At 37.2% G+C, this 22,991-nt stretch overlaps 1 long non-coding RNA gene across 1 annotated transcript in view; it reads left to right on the top strand.

Annotated features, from left to right (window-relative positions):
• Nucleotides 1-14,696, top strand: part of LOC111164414 (uncharacterized) — a 367,515-nt gene extending 352,819 nt beyond the window's left edge. The window contains exon 5 of the long non-coding RNA XR_016388352.1: nucleotides 13,292-14,696. This is a non-coding gene — a long non-coding RNA (uncharacterized LOC111164414). The remainder of the gene's footprint in view (nucleotides 1-13,291) is intronic.
• Nucleotides 14,697-22,991: the final 8,295 nt, after the last annotated feature.

The following is a 22,991-nucleotide window of genomic DNA, read 5'->3' as shown; positions in this document are numbered from 1 at the left end:
TGACGATGCCCCCATTCTAATTTTCTATTCCAGGCCAATCAAAGAACAGGGTTCTTTGTGATATTCACCAATGCCTTTGTCACTTTGGTGCTATCAAAAGCAGAAAAGGTAGAAGCAGAATAAAGGAAATCAAAGAAATAAAAAATCAAAAAGTATCAATATTAGTGCAGTGTGTTTGATATGGTGTTGTGATTATATGCAGATACAACATCACCAATTTCTGCTTTAACCAGAAGATGAAGAAGAGAGTTAGCATGTCCTGTGCACCAACCACATGCATGGCACCCTGTTCCATGCTGGAGATAAAGTAATGAAAAAGTCAAGTAAAACCAAGGGTGTCCCATACTGCTCCCTAACAGAAAAACTGGATTCACTGAGAATGTCTAAGAAATCTTTGACTATTCCCATTAAACCTATATGACGCCTACAAATTCTTCCAAAATTGGAAACTACATCTAATGTTAAGGAATTAAACATTTCATATCTCATGGCCTACATTTTGACTATTTTGTTTCTTTTCAAGAAATTATGCAAGGTAGGCAATTAGTTTACAGGGCAAATCTAGGTAGGTTTCTATTTTTTATGTTAGCTTAGCAAACAACAGGGCTATGTTGTTATGTTGGGAGTACAGTTATAAGCCTAAAATAACTACTTAGTGTTCCATTTGGTTTACAGAATTAGATTTGGTTAAAATTAAACTTTACTAAAACAACTGCAAATAGAAAAAAATTATTAGGCATTTTGAAAACATTTTAATGTAAGGTATTGATGCATCGGGTGAAGGAGAAAACCTTGTGTTGGTTTGAGATTCCAAAGACTTGCAAGAGCTTCATGATATTTTTCTACAATGACTAGAAGTAGTTAAAACTGCCATAAGTTCTGTCTGTTAAATTTGCTGTCATTTATACAGCAGCAATCCTTGGTAAAACCATTTAAAATATCCTATTGCTAGTAACCAGATAATGCTAGTGATCAAATACATTAGTCTCTAAGCTTCCCATTAGTTGGATCTACATTTAACTGCTCTGTATTTTATTCCTAGGGTCTTGAACAGTACTTGGGACATAGGAGTTGCATAATATGTGTTAAATATTTTCAATGAATAAGTATGTAAAAGAATATTGTCTTTATTTTTTTAAGAAATGTAGAGATTTATAAATACTGAAAATTATAAATTTAGAAAATTATAGATTTCAATATTTATAAATACTTATCCAGGATTTTTACTGCCTGAATGCCACCTGTAAAGAGGGTTATGGATGGAGTTATTACAGAGTAAAGAAGGAGAGATCCTGTATCAGACTGAGGCAGGAGAGGTTCTGCCTAGGGAGTCATGGGTAAAAACACAGAGCTGAGAAAGAAAGTAGAAAGCCCTAAGAAGATTGCTGAATTTAGAAGGAAGAGAGCCAAGCGAAAATGGAGAAGTGAAATGACATCAGGAAAGAAATAACCTATGAGGCCCGTGAAGTAATGGGTTAGGGAAAATTAATTGAGCAGTGGGCAAGATATAAATCTATGCATATTGACCATGCAGTGTGCTATTCCTTTTACATGGAAGCGTCTGCGTTTTCCAAGGAATGAAAGAACTCCCAGTCACACAGAATCACACCAGACACCACCAATAACTCTGTTTAGTGATTTCTTTGATGGAAGGGAATTTCTGAGGGCCAGATACCACCCTCTCCCTGCCTGCGGAACTAAGGAAAATAAGGATATCATTTCTCCAACGAAACTACCTTTCCCTATCTTCAGTGGGTCTATGGAAACTACTGCTGGAAGATTTATCAGTATTAGAGACAGCAGCATATTTATTTAATCCCAGAATGTCTTATACCATCTTAGACCTACCAACCTAGTTCTCGCCTCTATTCAGAGGATGGAATACATTTAATACTGCTTTTGTTTAAACTTACTCCTATTCTTTTCCCCACTTCCCAAGTCGATAACACCTCAACTTGAAAAACGTATGTCATACTTCCTTCACAAAAAGACACCTGGTATGTGAATGAATGAATGAGTGAATCAATCAATCCATGCACACATGCATGAATGAATAAATGAATGAGTTCTTTTCAAAGTTAGGGCAAGAGGTGAAAAGGTGACGTTATTTCAACATCTATACCCTTTGCCTGTACATATAAAGATGCATTGTAATTTCAAGAGTGATTATAATGACATAAGTAAGAGAAAATAAAGTAGAAAAAAATGGCAAGCTTTATGATGATTTTTTGTTAGAGCAAGCTGTGAAGACAGAGTGCTTAGATTGCACTACTTGCTCTGCCACTGACAAGTTATGTGAACTTATTAAATAGGGATAACAAGAGTACTTCACCTTATAAGGTCTGGGAGAGGATTAAATATTTTAAAGCAGTATCTGGCATATTGTGAGAGATAGACTATAAGACTTCGCCTCTGTTTTCTAGCAGAAAAGAAGATATCTGGACAGAGAAGGCATCTAAAACTCAGTCACAGAGAAGTTAGATCTCTGTTCAAAGGTACTCAGATGAAGATGAAGCCCAGTGCTGTTCACTGCCTGGGTTTCAACTGGGCTTCAACTGTCTCTTTATTAGCCCTTTAGTTTATTTTGAAGCTTTCAGGTTTGACAATGACCATATCCTCTTTCACATGTCACATGTTCCAGCTACCTAAGGGTCTGCCATGCTATTCAATCATGACTTGATCTCATTCGAAATCACCAACTCTTCTTTTCAGCGGGTTTTAGGCACAGTATGCACAGGAAGACTGGTTAGGTCTGACTTCAGCAAAATGGCTTGGCTGGAGTTCATACCAGATAGCCAGGAAGAAGCAACTGTCCTTATATAGTGCCACGATTTTAACAAACGTAAACCACTGAGTTGGGCTTAAAAATGATTTGCTTTGGAAAAGCTGTGTTTACAGTACCCTTACCTCTAAGAACTAGACCTCTGCATTCCAGAGCTGTGCCAGAAACTCATCTTTCCTCTCTAGGATCTGACTTGAGGCTGGAGATGCAGGGAGATTTCTGGCAGAGGGCAGAATACCCATGTCAATCTTGTCTTTCTCTTTAAACCAAGTTTCTCAGTCTACCAAAACATCAGGAAGTGTGCTCATTTCAAGGTCCGTATCATTTCAGCTCTGAATTAAAGGATTGGCATTCCTCTTGTGGATTTCAAAATACACACACACACACACACACACACATCACTATTACAAATTTTTGGTTAAGACTTTCAAATGACACATCCCTCTCTTTCTGTCTCCTGTATCTCTCTCCTGTCCCCCCCTCCAACACACACACTCACTTCTTGGCCTTTTATTTGTTTACAAGACTTGCATTTCAAGCCACTCAATAACTCAGGTCTTTTTCACTTGAAAAGGGACTTTCCATTCAGGAAGGAGATTCGTAGGAGCAAAAAGGCTTAGCTGAACCTGTACTAAATAGCTTCATGTCCCGACGATTCAAGGAACTGGCACTTGGGCAATCCCTTTCATTATTCTCTGAATGCCATGACCTATATGTCAAAGTGAGAGGATGCTTGGGGATGTTTCTTGTCTTTGCAAGGCAATGCTCCGGGGACAAAGAAGCTCTTTGACTGGGCAGTCATGACGGCCACGAGGTGGGAGCCATAAACCAGGCAAGCCTGGGCAGTGTGCATGCTGACATTTTTCATTCCTAATATCCCACAAGTATTTCAGCATCAACAGAGCCTCTGTGCACATGAAAAGGAACTTTTTTGTTCCTTGATTTTGTTATATTACGTTTGAAAATTCCTACCAGCCTCCCAATTACCCATTTGTAGATAGACTGGCAAAACCATTTTTTCATCACCTTCGTATCCTCCATTTTACAAGCAAGAAGAAATACTAATATTGCTGTTGTCTCCTCTAGGTAAATGAAATCCACACTTCTTCCTTCCCCAGACTGCCTTACCTTTTTGCCTCTGGAGCTTAGAAATCCCAGCAGCTGTTGTTCAGTCTAGTCTGCCCACAGCCCAATCCTCAGGGACATGCAAATAAGCAGATTAGCTCCCAGACATTTAAATTAAAAAGTAAAATAAAATAAAAAGCATGGCCAACTTTTGTAAACATAAATGACCTATTCTAAGAAAAGAACAGACATCTTGCACAAAGATAGACTGAGATGTGTGGGGGGCAAAACAGCTCAAGTCAGCAGGGGAGGTATGCATGTACTGTCGATGAAGTAGCTGTGATGCATTTCTTTTCTTCCTTTGTTTTTTTTGAATGGGGAAGGAGCACAGGATTATTTTATACTGTTGATAAGCTAAGTACTTGTCTTTGTTACTCATTTGGCTTGTTTTTTTCCATTTAGAGATATAATAGTTTGTAAGACTTTTGTCCCCTTTGCTTCCCCCAACCCCCAGAGCACTCAAACTATCCTTTTGGTGGAAAACTCCATTCAGAGCCTCCCTCCCTCTTTCCCTTCCTCCCTCCTTCCCTTCTACTCTTCCTTCTTCTACTCTTCAAACATTTTTAAAATGTGTGCTATGTGACAGGCACTGGGCTCAGTTCAAAGGAACAAAACCATCAAAAGTAATGACACAGTCTTGTCCCTAGTTTAGAGGCTGATTGGGAAGGGGTATAAAATAGATAATTAAGTGAATAAATACACCAGTGTAACTGCTATGAAAGCAAAGTCTAGGGAGCTATAGGAGCTGAAGACTTAAGCTCATGGTAAGTGTCTGAGAAGTTTCCCTGAGGAATAGCATTTAAGCTGATACATGAAGGGCAAGAAAATACGGTGAAGTATCACAGAATTCATGATAGAAGTCTGTTTAGGATGCTGTAAGAATGCAAAGGAAGGTGAATAAATTCTACAGGGGAGAAGAAGAGAGGTATGGAGCTTTCTAGAGGAGGTTATATTTGAGATTGAAATATTGAAACATTAAAACTACCTGAAATAAAAGCAAATTTAATCTCATCCAAAAAAACATTGATTTCCATTCAACAGATGCACTCTTCTTTACTATACTTGATTTTGTCTTACCTTTGCTGTCTATCCTATAGAGTTTTCTTGGTTTATACCAGATAGTACCTCTTTCTTCACTCTGTGAACTTATAGTAAAAGGAAGAAATTACAACCAAAGTCAGCTCCCTTTTTTGTCCACTTACAATAAGCCACAGTAATCCTGACTATGTTTTAAAAAATATCAGAAGGAAATAGTGGTATCAACAATTGTAGGTGAGAATAGAATTATAGGTGAAGTTTCCCTAAAACTAAAAAAGTTTGTTCCTATATTTTTCAAATATATATTCTTTGTTTTTAACTAAAAATTTATATATTTTCATCTTAAAAATTTTCAGTGTTTATGAACAGTGTCATTATTAAGGCTTTTATCGTATTATTCTTGGGTAGATTCATGTCATTTGAAATTCACACTTCCTTAAAGCAAAGGTATTAGATATAGATTTCCAATAGTTGAGGCTTCCTTTACCTACCTCTTCTCTGAATTTTGTCCTGTTCTGCTTAATCAAATCTCCAATCCATCCTAAAATTCCCACTCCCAAGGCATCTTGAGCTCCTCCTCTGGAGTAATAGTATCGATTGAATGATAGTGTGATCTAAGTGATAATGTTTTACAGATGGCTTTTCCTCCAGACTATGGTCTATATATTATTATACAGGATTTCATTTTTGCCTTTACTAATGTGATTTATATCTATCATTAAAATTTTTTTTAACTTAGAGTTTTTATTTAAACTTGTAAAATTGAGAGTATTTTGACTTTAAATTTATACTGTAAAGGTAATATATTACATTTTTAATTGTAAAAGGGATCAACAAAAGCAGTTTTCTAATCTAACAACCTTAATATACTTTATTCCAACAGCTAAATTAAATCAGCTATTTATCTCATTTGTGATATGGAATAGCAGCAGTACTCAGCATTTTCTCAGTACTTGTTGAGCACTGACTACTTCTAAGGGTTTGTGCTAAGTGCCATTCCATTGGCTATGCACACCAGTACAATGTTGCATGCAAATAGTGATAACAATTCTCTTGCTCACAGGCTCAGTGAGAAATCATTAAATGTTGCTATAAAATGTAATGTTTTCTGGTTTTTTCCTGACTAGCATTTAACAGACTAAGAATGTTGTCTTGTATCCTGAGTTTTCTAAGAGTTTTTTTAAATGTGGGTTACAGTTTTTGTCATTTTTTTGCATTCATTGAGGTGGTGGTATTTTTCTCTTTATTCTGATTTATTTTCAAATGTTAAACCACTATTGCCTTTATGCAATGAGCCAAATTATGTTGTGATGCACTATCCATTTTGCATATCATTGGATTTGATTTTCTAATATTTTGTTTAGTGTTTTTGCACCTGTGTTCATGAGAGTGAGAGTGGGATTGGCCTGCAATTTTCATCTCCTGTAATGATCTTTTAAGATTCACTGGGAAATGTTTCTCCTTTTTATTTTCATTATATTATTATTATTTTCTTAAGATCTTTATTGGAGTATAATTGATTTACAATGTTGTGTTAGTTTCTGGTGTATAACAAAGTGAGCCAGTTATACGTATACATATATCCCCATATCCCCTCCCTCTTGCGTCTCCCTCCCACCCTCCCTATCCCACCCCTCTAGGTGGTCACAAAGCACCGAGCTGATCTCCCTGTGCTACGCGGCTGCTTCCCACTAGCTATCTATTTTACATTTGGTAGCGTACATACCTAGAGAAAATTCAAGTATATAAGTTATTTACAACTTTTATTTTCTTGGCCCATCATAGGCAAAGTGTAACAAAGAGGCTGAGTTTGATCTTATTTTTCTATACTTCCCTTTAGAGCTGTTCAATCAGTCATTCACTAGACATTTATTTAGAAAATTATGGGACAAGTATAATACTAAGTGCTAAAGAAACAAATTGACATATTCCCTCATTTTAAGAAGCTCACATTATAATGGGCTTAAAAGTATATAAACAAATAATAAGTACTTGGTACAGAAATGTTTTATTAATGTGTATGTGATAGGAAATGGCTTTGCCACTTTAGTTAAATAAATCCACAAACTTCAGTCACTCTCTCCTGATATTTGCTCTTTTTGGATATGTGAACTATGACGTATTTAATATCTTCCCGGAGATTGATCCATCGTTTTCCCCTAATTATTGAAAAAGGAACATTTTATAACACCTGTATATAAAAACCTATATCATTTGCCACAAAGGAAAGTAATCTTAAAAATAAAGTCAATTAAAACAGTGAGTTCTGGCTAAATAGTTTCACCAAACCAAGATTCTGAGTCTGCAACTGCTCTCCCTAGGTTAAAAAGGAGAGGTTAGCAATGTTACAGGAAGGCTAAAGATTTCTGTCACCAGACTGGGATTTCTGCCCGACTTGATAGGAAGTTAGAAAGGAATTGAAAAGGGAATAATGTTTTCACTTTGTAATTCAATATTATTTTTATTTTCAGTTTGTTCTTATTTTTGTCTCTATTTTCTTTTTCCTGTCTTCCTGTAGGTTATTTGAACATTTTCTAAAATTTCATTTTCTGTAGTGCTTTTTAAAGTATTTATCTGTAGTGCTTTTGGGTGTATATTTCACACTCCAAATAGTGTAACTTTTTAGTGATTGTTATGGATTTCTAACCACAGTCTACTTGTGTCATCATTTTACCAGTTCTTGTGCAGTATAGATAGCTTACCTCCCTTTACTTCCCTTTATTCTCCCCTGTTTGTAAAATAATTTTCTTAAATATTTCCTCTACATAACATTTAGAAGCATATTAGATGGTGTTTTGTTTGCTTCAACTGGCATAATTTAGAAAACACAAATTAGAGAATTCAAGAGGAAAAGCAAAGTCTGTTGTATTTACACATAGTTTTGCTTACTGTGTCTTTTCTTCCTTCCAACGTTTATTCTTTATTTTCTTTCTGTTTAGAACATTCAGTCAATAGTACCAGCTTCTTTGGCTCCAAATGTGGGATACATGAGGTAAGAAGAAAACCCAGGGAGCTCATCATCATGTCATTCCTTGAGTGTCAAATGCCTAGTCAGGTTGTCATCTTCTCTCCACACTTCAGAATATCCTTATGTTTCTTGTCATATAATATCCAGGGTTTGTAGCTGTACTTTGTGAGATGAATAGGAAAAGGTGCATCGACTCCATCTTCGCAGAAGCAGAAGTACAATTCAAGATTCCACCCAAACTTATTTCAAGTACCACTAGTAAATACCTTCCATCTCTGAACATATTTGCCTAAACTCTTTAGTATTATTTATTCTCACCCATCACATCTTTAAAAGTAGTATTATCAGTTGGATCTGTTTTCATTTAATTTAATTGATTTTCTAAGCCCGTAGAGTAGCATTGTGAAATGTATACTGGATTTAGAGCCAAACAACCTGTATTTGTATTTCATTTCTACCATTTGCTAGCTGGGTCGTCTTGAAGAATTAATGTAACTACCTATGAATTATAGTCTTCTGTAAAATCAATATCAATATTGGTGATACTGGTAGTATCAATATCTTCCTCTGTGTGGACATTTTTGTAGTTGAAGTGTAACAACATATATGGAGACATCCTTGGACCGTAATAGGTGTTTAATAGGTGTTTATGGAATCTGATGTCTTCAGAGCACACTATTTAGCTGGCACTATCCCCTTAAATAAGATTACTTTTACTATAGTTATTAAAAGGAAAGGTAATAATGTCTAAATTGAAGTGGGGATGGACTAGAGGGTAAAACTAAGTTACATAATTTTTGTGGCTAGCCACATCAGAAAAATTGGGGATAACCCCATTTGACCAACCCTAGCAGTCATATTAAACTGATATGTTGTAAAAACACAAATGGGGCTTCCCTGGTGGCTCAGTGGTTGGGAGTCCGCCTGCCGATGCAGGGGACTCGGGTTCGTGCCCCGGTCCGGGAGGATCCCACGTGCCGCGGAGCAGCTGGGCCCGTGAGCCATGGCCGCTGGGCCTGCGCGTCCGGAGCCTGTGCTCCGCAACCGGAGAGGCCGCGACAGTGAGAGGCCCGCGTACCGCAAAAAAAAAAAAAAAAAAACACACACACACACACACACAAAAACACTCAGGAAGGTTCCCTGTGCCTGCTGCCTTGGGTAAGCCTATGCTGGACCAGTCAGTGTAGCGTGCGTGTAGCCATGGACATCTAAGGTAATCACAGACCTGTTATTGCTCAGTCTCGGGTGGCTGAAGGCCACTTGTCCCTCTAAGAAGTTGGAGGACGCCAAATGCTCGGCAGTTATGTAACTGTTAGCATGCTAGAGTCTTATTTGTTATTGGAATTAACTAGGCAGATTGCTCCACTAAGATCAGCTGTGCAACACCACACTCTTCTTCCCTTCTTCCTTTCTGACTTGGTTGTACGATGAGATGAAACTGGGAGTTGCAGCATTTACTTTGTGATCTGGGGTGGGCAAGCCTGAGAACCAAATCTACCATGCTGAGAATGGCAGAGCAAAGAGATGTTAGGAACCTGGGTCTTTCATGATTTTGTTGAATCGCTGAATTAACTGATCCTCTGTATTGACCATGTTACTATGTGAGATCACAATTGCTTCAGTGTTTGAGTCACTTTCATCTGGGTCTTCTCTTATTTGGACACAGTTTGGGAACATCTTGTAAGTTACTGTGCATACATAAAAAGAATTATAGAAATGATTGAATTATTGCATATACATATTATATATCAAATGGAGTATCAAATGGTTTTTGAAATAACATATGGAGGTATGTTGTTTTCTCTATCTTGCCTCAAGCAAAAAAATAAAAAGAAATTGCAGCATAACCCCATCTCCCCATTTTTCAGGCTGCAATAATTTTGTCCCCAAAGCTAAAGATTTTCATGGAAATTGATGGTGCTTAGTAAAGGAAAAGTCCATTGATGGTTCTGCCTTTATGGACTGTGTGAATACAGAGAAGAAATTCTACCACAGAGGCCAGTTGTTGATGATTAGCAAGTAGTAACGTCACTGCGTGAAGAAAAGGGTGGGTTGTTTTCTGCAGGTCCCCAAGGCCTAAGTCTTCTGACATCACCCACTTTTGATGCTCCTCCCTTAAACATTAGCTTTAACCTTCGGAAGGTTGATATTCCCAGTGGGTGAGCATTGACGTAGAGCCTGAATGGTGTCTGAGGTCAGTAATACACTCTTAATCATTTTGGAACTTAACATCAAAGATAGGAACTCAAATAGGGGATTAAAGGTAACTAAAGCATGACTTAAGTCATCTTTCCTTACACTCCCCTAATATAAGCAGAATCATTCTTATGTCAGGCTCTTTAAAAATCCATTCAGAGAAGTGTTGATCATTCTTATTTATTTATCAGACATTTACTGGGCAGAATGTGGGGTCCTATGAACAAGACAGAGCTGATGAGACCTGGCCCCAGTCATCAGGGAGGTTGCAAACAGCCCACCAGGGAATACAGAGAATAAGAGAAAATAATACAAGAATAGAAATGACAAAGGTTCTCAGCAGTAGAGCAAATAAGAGAAGAGCACATTTCAAATCTAGGGGTGATCTATATGGGGGAATTAAGAAAGGTGTGTGCAGGAAGTGACCTTGAGATGGTTCATGAAGGAATGACTGAGTTTAAACTTAAGGAGTCACAAGCACAGAGCATTTTAGCATCACAACACAATGAAGAACAAAGGATTCATGTTGGAACCAACATAGGTTTGCAACCTGGCTTTGCTCTTAGTAACCAGACTTACTTTAGGAAATGAGTCACTTTGAGTCTGTTTCTTTATCTTTAAAATGGATATAATAATATTCACCTTATAGACTTAGAAGAATTAAGTTCTATGAACTATTATAAGCATTAATGTCTGACCTAGTTTTTACCTAAGATACATTAACTGTTATTCTTATTTGCATCAAGTTTTCCAGAAAGGGTGACATTTGAGACGGATTCTTAAAGGAATTATAACAAATGGAAATGTGTGCATTATAAATGACTGAGCAACATATTTGAAGACGCAGAGAACTCAAAGCATGGGAACCGGGGAGTGGTCTTTTTTTTTTTTTTTTTTTTCTGTACGCAGACCTCTCACTGCTGCGGCCTCTCCCGCTGCGGAGCACAGGCTCCGGACCCGCAGGCTCAGCGGTCATGGCTCATGGGCCCAGCCGCTCTGCAGCACGTGGGATCCTCCCGGACCGGGGCATGAACCCGCGTCCCCTGCATTGGCAGGCGGACTCTCAACCACTGCGCCACCAGGGGAGCCCAACGGAGTGGTCTTTTGGAGAAGAGTCATGGCAGAAATGGAGATAAGAACATAAAATGGAGGTGTGACTCTGAGTACGGGTTCTGAGAATACCAAAGTTCCAATCAAGATGTCAAAATATAGTATTGGTCATCTGGTTGTATTAGCATCCTAGAACCATAGCATAAACAATGATAAAGGAAGAATGTGTCAAACTAAATAGTCTAACAATAAGATACAAGAGAATCTTGTCACATACAAGAGAATCTGGTCAGTGTCCCTGGAGTAACCTTCTTATGGTGACTTAATTTTCTAAAAATTTCCAATATAGAAGAGAATTCAGAGGACAAACATTTGAGTCAAACATTGAGAGAAATTTATGGATATTATAGGTTGCATATTAGATGCCGTACTGCACATGCATGACACACATGCTGAGACCTCCCCCTGCATCCACCACCTCTAGATCAAACCAAGTCCACATAGACGGCACCACTAAATATCCCATTCAGGTTAGGTCTTGCTGAACTTCATGATAGACTCGCTGTCCTTCTCTACACAGCCTGTAAGACAGCTACTAGCCTTTGGTTGGAGTTGAAACCTAGTTCTGTCCCTTTTTTAGTCTCCTGCTAATTTGTTGAACCTTGAATATACTGAGAACTGGCAAAATTAAAAATTTTGAGCTGTGAAACAGAAGACCAAGCAGAGGGATGTGGCAGAAGTGGAGGTCAGAGAGATTGGCAGCTTGACTTGATTCACTACTGCTGGCTTTGAACATAGTGATAAGGGGCCATGAGTCAAAGAATGTAGTTAACTTCTAAAAATGGAAATGACCCTGAGCCAACAATCGGCAAGGAAATAGGGACCTCAGTCCTATAATCACATGAAACTGAATGCTTCCAACAACCTGAATGTGTTTGAAAGTGGATTTATCTACAGATCTTCCCAAAAGGCAGATACCTGCTGGTACCTTGCTATCAGTCTTGTGAGACTCCAAGGAAAGAACCAGCTGGCCCCTGCTATGCCCAGAATTTGACCTTCAGAAATTGAGATAACAAATTTGCATTGTTTTAAACCTCTAAGTGCATGGGAGTTTGCTACAGCATCAATAGAAAACTAATATACTATTCATATACTATAAAAACTATTATACTATTAAGTGAAAATCTCTAAAAAATTTATCCCAACTACTAAGTACCATGAGAAAATACTCTACCCAAGTACCTTCATACTACACCAAGCAAGAGAGCATTCATGAAACGCTCAGACAGGCAGAATCGTTTAAATTACCTCCAGTCCAAAGTAAGGATCAATATATATGGAAGTCAGATTACTGAGCTCATGGGGCTATGGAAACCCCTTCTGTAACTTCATGGCATATGAACACATCTGCAACTTCCTGGTATAGAATTCCCAGTGTCAGTTCTGAAGAAATGGGAAACAGGAAACAGGGAAGTAGAAAACCTAATTAGTAAGACTAATCATGATAAAACCCAAAGCTAGTTTTCTGCTCTAACTGTGGATGATAAGGATACAATGCATGAAACTACAGATAAATCCTCACATTCATGAGAATTACTGTATAACAGGTATTGCCCAGCCTGAGGATACAAGACCATGGAGGGTGGGGTGGGGTATGAAGGGCTAAGAATAATAATTCTATGGCTCGTTTCCACTGGCTAGATGGCTAGGTTGCAAGAGCTGTAGCTGGCTTCCTCTTCTTGCCCCCCACCCCCTTTCAGAATGTTCTGCTCCTGCCAGATCACTGAGGGAAAAAGATCAGTAGACTTTACCTTGAAGTTGATGTCAAATGCAGTAATGTCATGCACACATTGCCTGATCTGTGTGATGCTGTTATATCAGCAGCAGCTCATCACCATCATCAATCATCACATTTATTAAGCATTTTCAACATCCCGGGCACTTTGTACATTATCTCATTCCATGCTCACCATAACACCCTATGAGGTGAGTAGTACTATTATCCCATGTTATAGATGAAGAAATTGAGGTTTAGAGAGGTTAACTAGCTTGCTCAAGGACTCGAACTAGAAAATGATAGTTGACCCTTAAAAGTCTGACTTCAGATTTCTTATTCTTTCCTCCTTGTACAGGTGCTCCAAATCCTCTAAAGAAGCATCCAAGGGCTATTCTGAACCAAACTGACAAAGTGGAACAACCTTGAGTTGCAGGAAGTAAAAGGTACCTTAAGCTCCCGTGCTGGTGCTAAATCACAACTTTCTAAAATGTGTTCTTGTCGATATCAGCAGAGGCCAAGGAGCAAATGTCCAAGTTCCCAGAGCCCCAGGGATCCTCTCCAGACCTGTCTTCTATCCTCCATTCTGAACTTGGGGCTCCATCCTGATTTCTCTCATTTTCTCTGCTTAACTTCCTTCTCCTTTTCTCTTCAGAGGGAGTGTCTTGGCTTCCTCCGCAGCCTTGTCTTTGGATGCTGCTGTGGCAAGACTCTTGCCTCTTAATTCCAAAGACCTTCCCCTGCTGCTGCCTCAGAAGGCTTAGCCCAGCGCCTTGAAACCAAGGCTTCTGTTATGTCTTATGTTCCAGGCTCTTACGTTCAGCCTGTTGAGAAGACGGTGTGAACACCCCTTGAAGCTGCCAAACATTCTCACCAGCATACTCCACCTCTCACTGCAGGAGCCCTGCTTCCCAACCTGAAACCTGGGATGATTTTAATTTATTCCAAGTTGGACCCTACAGCAAATTTTCATATTTTTAAAATAGCTCAGCTGCTTCTCCCCACTTTAAGTGTGTCTCTGGAAATGTATTCACTGAAGTTTCATCGACATCAACTGCCTGGGTTTCTTTCCCTTGTTCACACTTTTCTCACCCAGAGGAAGCATTTTATTTTCTGCAACCACGGTGCATACTCCAGTTGGAATTCCATTGCACTCAGTCTACACTATAGCACTTCCATCTTAACCCAACCTGGGACTTTAAAACAGACATTAGTTTAAAAAGTAATAAATTCATATAGTAAAAAGTTAACACAGGACAAAGGGTTTTTAATGAACAATGTACTTTCCACTGCATTTGGCCAAAGACACCACTGTGAACTGCTGTTGCTCTGGCTGTCTAGAAATTTTTCATACAATCATAAGTATACAAGCATTTATTTTAAATAAATGAAGTGTATTATACAAAATATACAATGTACAATATTTTGTGGATTTTTTTTCTGTGTTGGAGATATTGCCTTATCAGCATATGCAGAAAACTCTACCACATTTTTTAACAGCTATATGGTAAACATCATTTACCTAGCTAGACCCTACTTTTTTCAACCAATCCCTTATCAATAGACATTTATTTGTTTCCTATATTTTTTGCTACTATAGCATTATTTTAATGATTATATATATATATATGTTTGTATATATACATATAATGTCCCTATTTAAATAGTCTTCCAGTTCCCCTTTTATCTCCTTTATATTATTATAAAATTATCTAATTACATTTATTTTGTAACTTATTCATACTCTGCTTTCCCCCACTAAACTGTAATCTCCTTAAGAAAAGGGACTGTTTTGTTGTTGTTCACTTCTATATCCCTGGCACTTAAAACAGTGCCTGGAACATAGGTGATACTCAATAATTTTTTGAATCAGTGGGGAAAGACATTTTTCTTACACGTTATTTGGGGTATACCTGTGGAATAAAATCCTCAAGTGGAGGCGTGAATTTAAGACTTTTACTAGGGATTTACTAGGTCTTTTAAGAGCCGTGGTACCAATGTTTAGTTCACCAAGAATTTTGAAAAGGCTTTTCTTTCATATTCTCCAATCCTATAGACAGTTCTATACCTATATTGTAAGGTCAGGACCCTTTTTCTCTCCCCACACCTGAATCTTTTACCTTGTAGGCATGTGGACACCCCAGACTGCACTTTAAATCACTGTTCATGACTTCCCCCACAGATGCCCCTTAGCCTCTGTGTCACTTGCTCACTCACACTAGTGACAGTCACCATCAAAACTACAAATACAGGGAAGATGGCCACATGGGCTTGGAAGCAGGTATCGGCCTTTGGGAGAGGGAACCCCAGAGCCCCCCGCTCAGAGCATGATCTAAAAAGATGAGTGTGTGTGTGTGTGTGTGTGTGTGTGTGTGTGTTCTGGGTAGGCACATCACCCTGGGTATGCCGGAGCAAGGGTTTTGTTTTCTCAAGTCTAATTTCAATACTGCCAACATTGGAAAATACAGGTATTTTAGGCAATCTTATCAGAGTGGGGTTGAGCATTTTTCATATATTTGTCTTTCTTTTTAAGAATTTAGCAAGTCTCCTTCCCTCAAAGTTTCTAACAAGAAGCAAAATAGGAATGTCCACAGGAATTAAGAGCATTGAAAAAGATGAAGGAAATTTGTTCTTTAATGTAAACATTACTATGTTTTTTGAAGCAAGTATATTCAGGAAAAATAAAAGGTTTAATGTGCTGCATTATAGGTAATTAATGTATGGAACCTCTAACCTTGAGAACATGTACAGATTGAAAATATAAAATACTGTTATATTGCTCTTACCTGAGAGGCCATATTCCCAAAAAAGTATTTTGAAAAAAAAAAAGTTTAAAAAAATAACATGATATGAAGGTAAAGCTAATACTAGAAGACAGAAATATAAATGCAGCTGTCAATGCCCTTATAAATGTGTATTACGTATATATCAAAATAAAAAGGATAAATTCAATGATTATGATCATTGATAATGATCTGATCATTATGATAATGATGATAATGATATCATTATGATACCTAATAAGATTGTCAAGGACATTTTGCATATCTTAAAATAGGAATACTGGAAAATGTAAAATTAATCTCTATTTACCTTCTCTTGCTTGGTAGAATTTTTATATTTTCTTTCCCCACTGTTTTAACGTAATGGTTGTAAATTTGCTATACTTTGTAGGAAAAACCATTCATTTGAAGACAGTACTTCTCAAACCGTCTATGGAAAAGGGTCAATTTTTTTCTTCCCCAATCCATCCTTGACTGATATTTTTATAAAATACAATAAAGAATAAATTACTAGAAACAAAATAAAAAACAAAGGAATATATAAAACATACAAACAAAAGACATACATATGGCCATATTTTTATCATCAAATGGAACAGACATAAAATTACGTCCAAACTGCTATACATGTTTCTTCAGCTTATTCTCAATGTCTAATCTTCCCTAGCAGACAGATAATAAACCTTCAGGGATCAGCTCTGGTCCACAGACCACAGTAGAGGACTTTCCCAAGGGACATATTTATTTTCTAGGGTTTGATTTCTTGTCCATATATTCAATTCATTTCAAACATTTTATGAAGTTTTGACTCTCATCATGGCATACTATTTAAATTCTTCCTGTATTCCTCTTAGAAATTCAAAGTACCTTTTGATGGAAAAAGCTTTGGATGACCTCAATTTAATTCAGTAGGCAGAACTGAGTTGGTAAATTCCTTTTACCAGTTAAAGCTCCTTTGCTAAGCAGCACATTTCAGAAGGCAACAGAGCCCAGTACCCCAGCCCTGCAAGCCTCTGTCTACTCATATTCCTACTCATCACCTCAGAGAGGTCCTCAAAGCATTTCTAAGTCTCAGGGTTATTTTTATTCAATTTCCTTTACTTCTCCCAAAGCTGAATTGCAAAATCCTTACTCTCCGTTCTCTTGACTTTCATTTTTATTTCCCCAATATTTTATTTCTGCTTTTGCTAATGCTCCACAAGAGGAGAAATGTAAAAATTAGTACACAATGAACACAAAACGCTCCTAGTTGAGGAACATAGAAGCAGATGAAAAATCTACTTATACTAGAATCTATAGTAAAGGGGGAACTCATGGTTAAAAAAATTCATTTAGACACAAAAAATATTTTAGCTAAATTTATGGGATATCAATCTTTAAAGGATAAAACAAAAATCATGTATTTGAAGAATTTTCCTAAAGCTTTTGATGTTGGGATCAGGTAAGACTTTGAAGTGACACAATTTGCCAAAATATGTGTTCTTATTAATAGTTAAAAGTTGACTTTAACTTTTAACTATCTACAGCCAGCAATGAGTTCTTCCTTGAAGAGATTCAGTAGGAAGCACTGTATGAGATCAGAGCATCCCTGCTCTGAGCCCAGTTCTGGTGTTGACAATTTGTGTGAATTTTAACACATCACTTAGGGCTTCCAACTTGCTATTTGTCCAATAAAGACAGTGAAATCTTTCAGAGAAGGAGTGAAGACCAAAAGAAGAGGTATGTAAATGTAAGACTGGACACTATAAAACTCTTAGAGGAAAACATAGGAAGAACACTCTTTGACATAAATCACAGCAAGATCTTTTTTGATCCACCTCCTAGAGTAATGGAAATAAAAACAAAAGTAAACAAATGGGACCTAATGAAACCTAAAAGCTTTTGCACAGCAAAGGAAACCATAAACAAGACAAAAAGACAACCCTCAGAATGGGAGAAAATATTTGCAAATGAATCAACGGACAAAGGATTAATCTCCAAAATATATAAACAGCTCATGCAACTCAATATTAAAGAAACAAACAACCCAATCCAAAAATGGGCAAAAGACCTAAATAAACATTTCTCCAAAGGAGACATACAGATGGCCAAGAAGCACATGAAAAGCTGCTCAACATCACTAATTATTAGATGCAAATCAGAACTACAATGAGGTATCACTTCACACCAGTTAGAATGGGCATCATCAGAAAATCTACAAACAACAAATGCTGGAGAGGGTGTGGAGAAAAGGGACCCCTCTAGCATTGTTGGTGGGAATGTAAATTGATACAGCCACTATGGAGAACCGTATGGAGGTTCCTTAAAAAACTAAAAATAGAATTACCATATGATCCAGCAATCCCACCACTGGGCATATACCCAGAGAAAACCATAATTCAAAAAGACACATGCACCCCAATGTTCATTGCAGCACCATCTACAATAGCCAGGTCATGGGAGCAACCTAAGTGCCCATCGACAGACGAATGGATAAAGAAGATGTGGTACATATATACAATGGAATATTACTCAGCCATAAAAAGGAACAAAATTGAGTCATTTGTTGAGATGTGGATGGATCTAGAGACTGTCATACAGAGTGAAGTTAGAGAGAGAAAAACAAATATTGTATATTAACGCATGTATGTGGAACCTAGAAAAATGGTACAGATGAACCGGTTTGCAGGGCAGAAGTTGAGACACAGATGTAGAGAACAAACATATGGACACCAAGGGGGGAAAGCCGTGGTGGGGGGTGGGGATGGTGGTGTGCTGAATTAGGCGACTGGGATTAACATGTATACACTGATGTGTATAAAATTGATGACTAATAACCTGCTGTATAAAAAAATAAATAAAATTTAAAAATTAAAAAAAATTTAAAAAAAGAGGTATGGCTAATATTTAAAAGCCAAGTCACCTGCCTTCAATAAAACAGTCACTACTGAATAATGACTTGATGAGAATTTACTCTGAGCTTTTCATTGATTGCTTCTTGCTAGGCTTTGTTCTAAGCGCCTTATAAGAATTAACTCCTATGAGTCTCAGAACCACATGATGAGGCATGTGCTATATTCATTCGCATTTTGCATTTGAGCAAACCAAAGCACAGATGGATTAAACCACTTGCCCAGGGGCACAAAGCTAGGAAGTCAGGGTGCTGGGGTTTGAGTTAAGAACAATCCAGAGCTTACATTCTTAACACTGTGCTATGTCGTCCTGGTGCTGCACATGATCTGATTAATACAGGCACCCCAGTGCCATTTTTAACTTTAGTTGATAAGTCCTGGTAATTTTACCTGTTAATTATTTTAAAAATCTATCCCTTGCTCTAAGCTTATTCCCACTGTTTTCATCCAGGTAATTCACTCATCGATCAAAGAAAAACTGTTCACTAATAAGGCTTTATCAGGCATTTGTTAAAGGCTGGGGCTATCATCGTGAATAAGGCACATTCCCTGCCATAATGGTGCTTATTATCTCACAAGAAGATAACATTGAACGCATGTGTATAGAAAAAAAGATGATTAATGACAGTGACCTCCTTTCCTCTTCAGTTACTTCTTATACTCTTTGCCTCTAGATTCTAGGCTGCAGTAATTAAAAGAGCCTCTAGTCTCCTATGCATATATTTTTTCATAATTCTGTGCCTTTGTTTGGACTGCCTTCTCCACTTGAACCCTTTTTCTTCCTTTATCTCCAGGCTCATACTTACTTTCAAGAGTCACTTCCCCTAGGACCTGTACCCAGATACTAGTTAAGATGGTCTAAAAGCAAACCACACTAGTGTGTGTTCATTCCTTGATCAAGTACTGTTCCTTCTTTATTATTGAATAAAGATGCTGTCTTAGTCTGTTCAGGCTGCTATAAGAAAATAACTTAGACTAGTTGGATTATAAACAACAGAAATTTATTTCTCACAGTTCTGGAGGCTGGAAAGTACAAGATCAAGACACCAGCAGATCCAGTGTCTGATGAGGACCCATCTCCTTGTTCATAGATGGCATCTTTTCACTGCATTCTCACAAGGTAGAAGAGGAGAGGAATCTCTCTGGGGCTTCTTTTATAAGTACCCTAATCCCCTTCATGATGGCTCCACCCTTATGACCTCATCAGCTCCTAAAGGCCCCACCTCTTAATACCATCACCTTTGGGGTTAAGGTTTCAATGTATGAATTTTAGGGGGAACACAGACATTCTGCCCATAGTAAGTGCCAAGGGCAGTATCAAATACAGCACTGACATTTAACATTTATTTATAGAAATGAACCAGAGAAGTTAACGTGTTCAATCCTCTCTCTCAAGTCTGTACTTCCTCCCACTTGCCTGCCAGAGGAGGATATTTATAGCTACATCCTAGTGAGTATAATCAATATTCTTTCCAACCACCATTCTCAGGCACATACTGAGTTCTAGCTTCACCCCAGATTAGGCACCTCAATTCTACAGATCTGGGAAAATTCACAGTCCTGATAATACCCATCATCTGTACATTTGAAGATCAGAAAACAATTTATTCACTTTTAGCAAGCATAGAGGAAAAACAAAGCATTGAGATGATTCTGTAACAATATGACATTCTATTTTTTATCTTGAAAATTGGTTGGGAAGGGTTGAACACATAATATAGTACACAGCAATCATATTTTATCATATTCTAGATCCAGATTTCACATACACTGTGGATGTTTGACAAGCTGATTCTATTAATTCCTCTAAGTTATCAAGACATATTCTCTTTGTTCAATATAATGGGAAGGCCCAGAAACATTACCCAGCAAAGGTCATGGCTGAAATACAGTTTCTACCAAAAATGGGATAGAGATTATGGGTCAGAAAATAAATTGAAATTACATTTGTAAACTAAGTAACTACCCCCCCCAACCCATTTGTCAATTGTGTCCTTTATGGTCACACTCACATTAATGAGAAAATGCACATTTTTTTAAAGTCTAATTTAGATTTCCAAGGATATTATATTTCCTAAAACACAAAAAGTGTTCATTGTTGTATGCACAATGAAAATTAATGTACTGAGTTTTTAACTTCCATGAGGACAAGTTTAATACTTAAAGTTTAAGGAGAAGGACCATCATTATGCTTTTCTGCCTCAATCTGTGGAAAGAGAAATTGAGAATATTTTCTGCAAGTTTTAGAAAAGTCTTAATGGTAAAAGCCAATGAACCAACAGAATTCTATATTATTCTTGAAGTTATAATTGTGATCAATGTATTCCTGGTTTAAGACAGAAGTAGTATCCAACCTTCAAAGTACAATGAGAAGAGAATCATTCCCCAAGAAATTGTTCACCTCAATCCATCTGTATTCTGCTATAAAATATGGCAGAAGCAAATAAGAGTTTATTTACTGCTGCATAAAACTTTGGCTGAATAGGCAAGGAGAGGAAGTCTGCTTTCGATTTCAACCATCTGGAAATATTACAGCTCAAAGCTCAGATCTTCCAGTTTTCTTGTAGGATAAGTGGTGTGTCTTCTCCTTAACTCAACACTCTATAGGCCAGAGCAGAGGTCACAGAATGATGTTTGTTATAGGTAAATTTCCCCCACGTAACTGTATCATTCCTCAAGAACTTTAAAAAACTTGAGAAGAAAAATGTATTAATAATGGCCTTTTAAAATATGAAATCCCCACACATTTTAAATTAGAAATTATTTGCAAGGTCATCATTGTTCTGTTTTGTAATCCCTTGTAAATGTAGAATGTAGCTCTTTTACATCTATTTACCCTCAAAAATATTTTTTTCCTCTTCAAAATAAATAAGAATCACTTTTTCTCGAAAATATCTGGACTTCTAAAGCATCAACTCTCCCCACTGGACAGTATCTATCCTCAATCACTACCCAGCCGAGTTTCAAACTCTCTTATTTGTCTTGTTTATTTTGGTTTAATTATTTTTTCTCCTATACTCTTAATATCTCCTTCTATCCATATTCTTTTCTCAACACGTTTGAATTTATTTATTTATTTATTTATTTATGCTTAGAAAATATGAAAATTGTTATAAGATCCCAGAGCTATTTGGGGAAAAGTCTCTTGGAAATAATAAACATAAATACTTGGAAAGTTCCCAGGACAGATGAGGTCCTTTTGCTATTTCCAAGCAATAGACTGAAATGAAGTCAGGTTTCTTAATTTCTCCCTTTTACTGATCCTCAATCTATTGTGACCTTGGAGGAAAAAGGCATATATTTAAATCTTCGTGCCATTTTAATCTTAAATTAACACAAAATTTTGCATTGAGAGTTGAGAAATGAACTTTACTCGAGATAATGGACAGAGCTCAGGCAATAACAATTTAAAAATAAATAGTAGCAAAAATGTTCAAGGTAAGATAATCATGTAAGTTACAACTCACCACAGTTAATTCAAAGAGGCAAATCTAATTCATATTGTTTTTACTTGTGATTAGGGGCAATATTACTTAAAATAAGAGGACTTTCATACAGTGCTTAACAATTCTATTATTTGATGATTTGAGGTTTTCATGATATTTGCTGTTCAGGGACAAGATCTTTTAAAAAAAGTTTGCAGCTCTCACTCTTCCTCAGTAAAATAATTAGAAATGTGGCTTTCGTGATGACAGATATAATACACTCTCAGTTTGTTTCTGTTGGGCACTTCTCTTTTATTTTTCAGTATGTTGATTATATTGAATCCTGGACACCATTTGTAGACCCTTAAAAGTTGAATGGAGTAGAGAATAGGCACCTGTGACAATAGCCCCAGGTGGGTGTCAAAGTGCTTAAATGACAGCAGCAGAGAGCGTGGTTCATTGGCAGGACCTTTAAAGAAGCTGTGTTCACTTGGATCTGGTTGTGCTTTTCTTGGAGTGGACCATTGGCTCTTATTTCCCTATTGAGAGAGGAAAAATCTAGAAAGAAGGCAGAGAAACTGTAGGATGTTTTTAGTTGACATCAAGAAGTACATATTCCAAAATAAAATAGAGAAATGCATCTGGTTTTTAAAAATAAAAGAAAATCCTTTAAAGGACATAGAAGTAAGGTAGTCCTCTGCAGAGAATCATAGTACAAAAATCAGGACTGTGCAAATTAAACACTTAGTCATGTAAAATTTGCCATGTTTTTCTATTTTGAAGTTTCATTCCAAAGCATGAATAGACACAGAACAGAAATACAAGCTGGTCCCAAAGGTGATAGAAGCTGTCAAAATAAGTGGGGGGAAAAAATAGGAGCTAAGAAAACAACATGTATCTAGCATAGTATGAGAAGAGCAAAAAGGCATGAGATACCCACATCCTTCACATGAGAATTG

This window comes from Delphinapterus leucas, chromosome 17 (genome assembly GCF_059928025.1).
Source record: "Delphinapterus leucas isolate spDelLeu-1000000601 "Yukka" chromosome 17, BTC_Dleu_Yukka2, whole genome shotgun sequence".
In the NCBI taxonomy this organism is placed as follows: Eukaryota; Metazoa; Chordata; class Mammalia; order Artiodactyla; family Monodontidae; genus Delphinapterus; species Delphinapterus leucas.
Note: the sequence above shows the minus strand (reverse complement) of the source record. Positions and strands in the feature narration are given on the sequence as shown.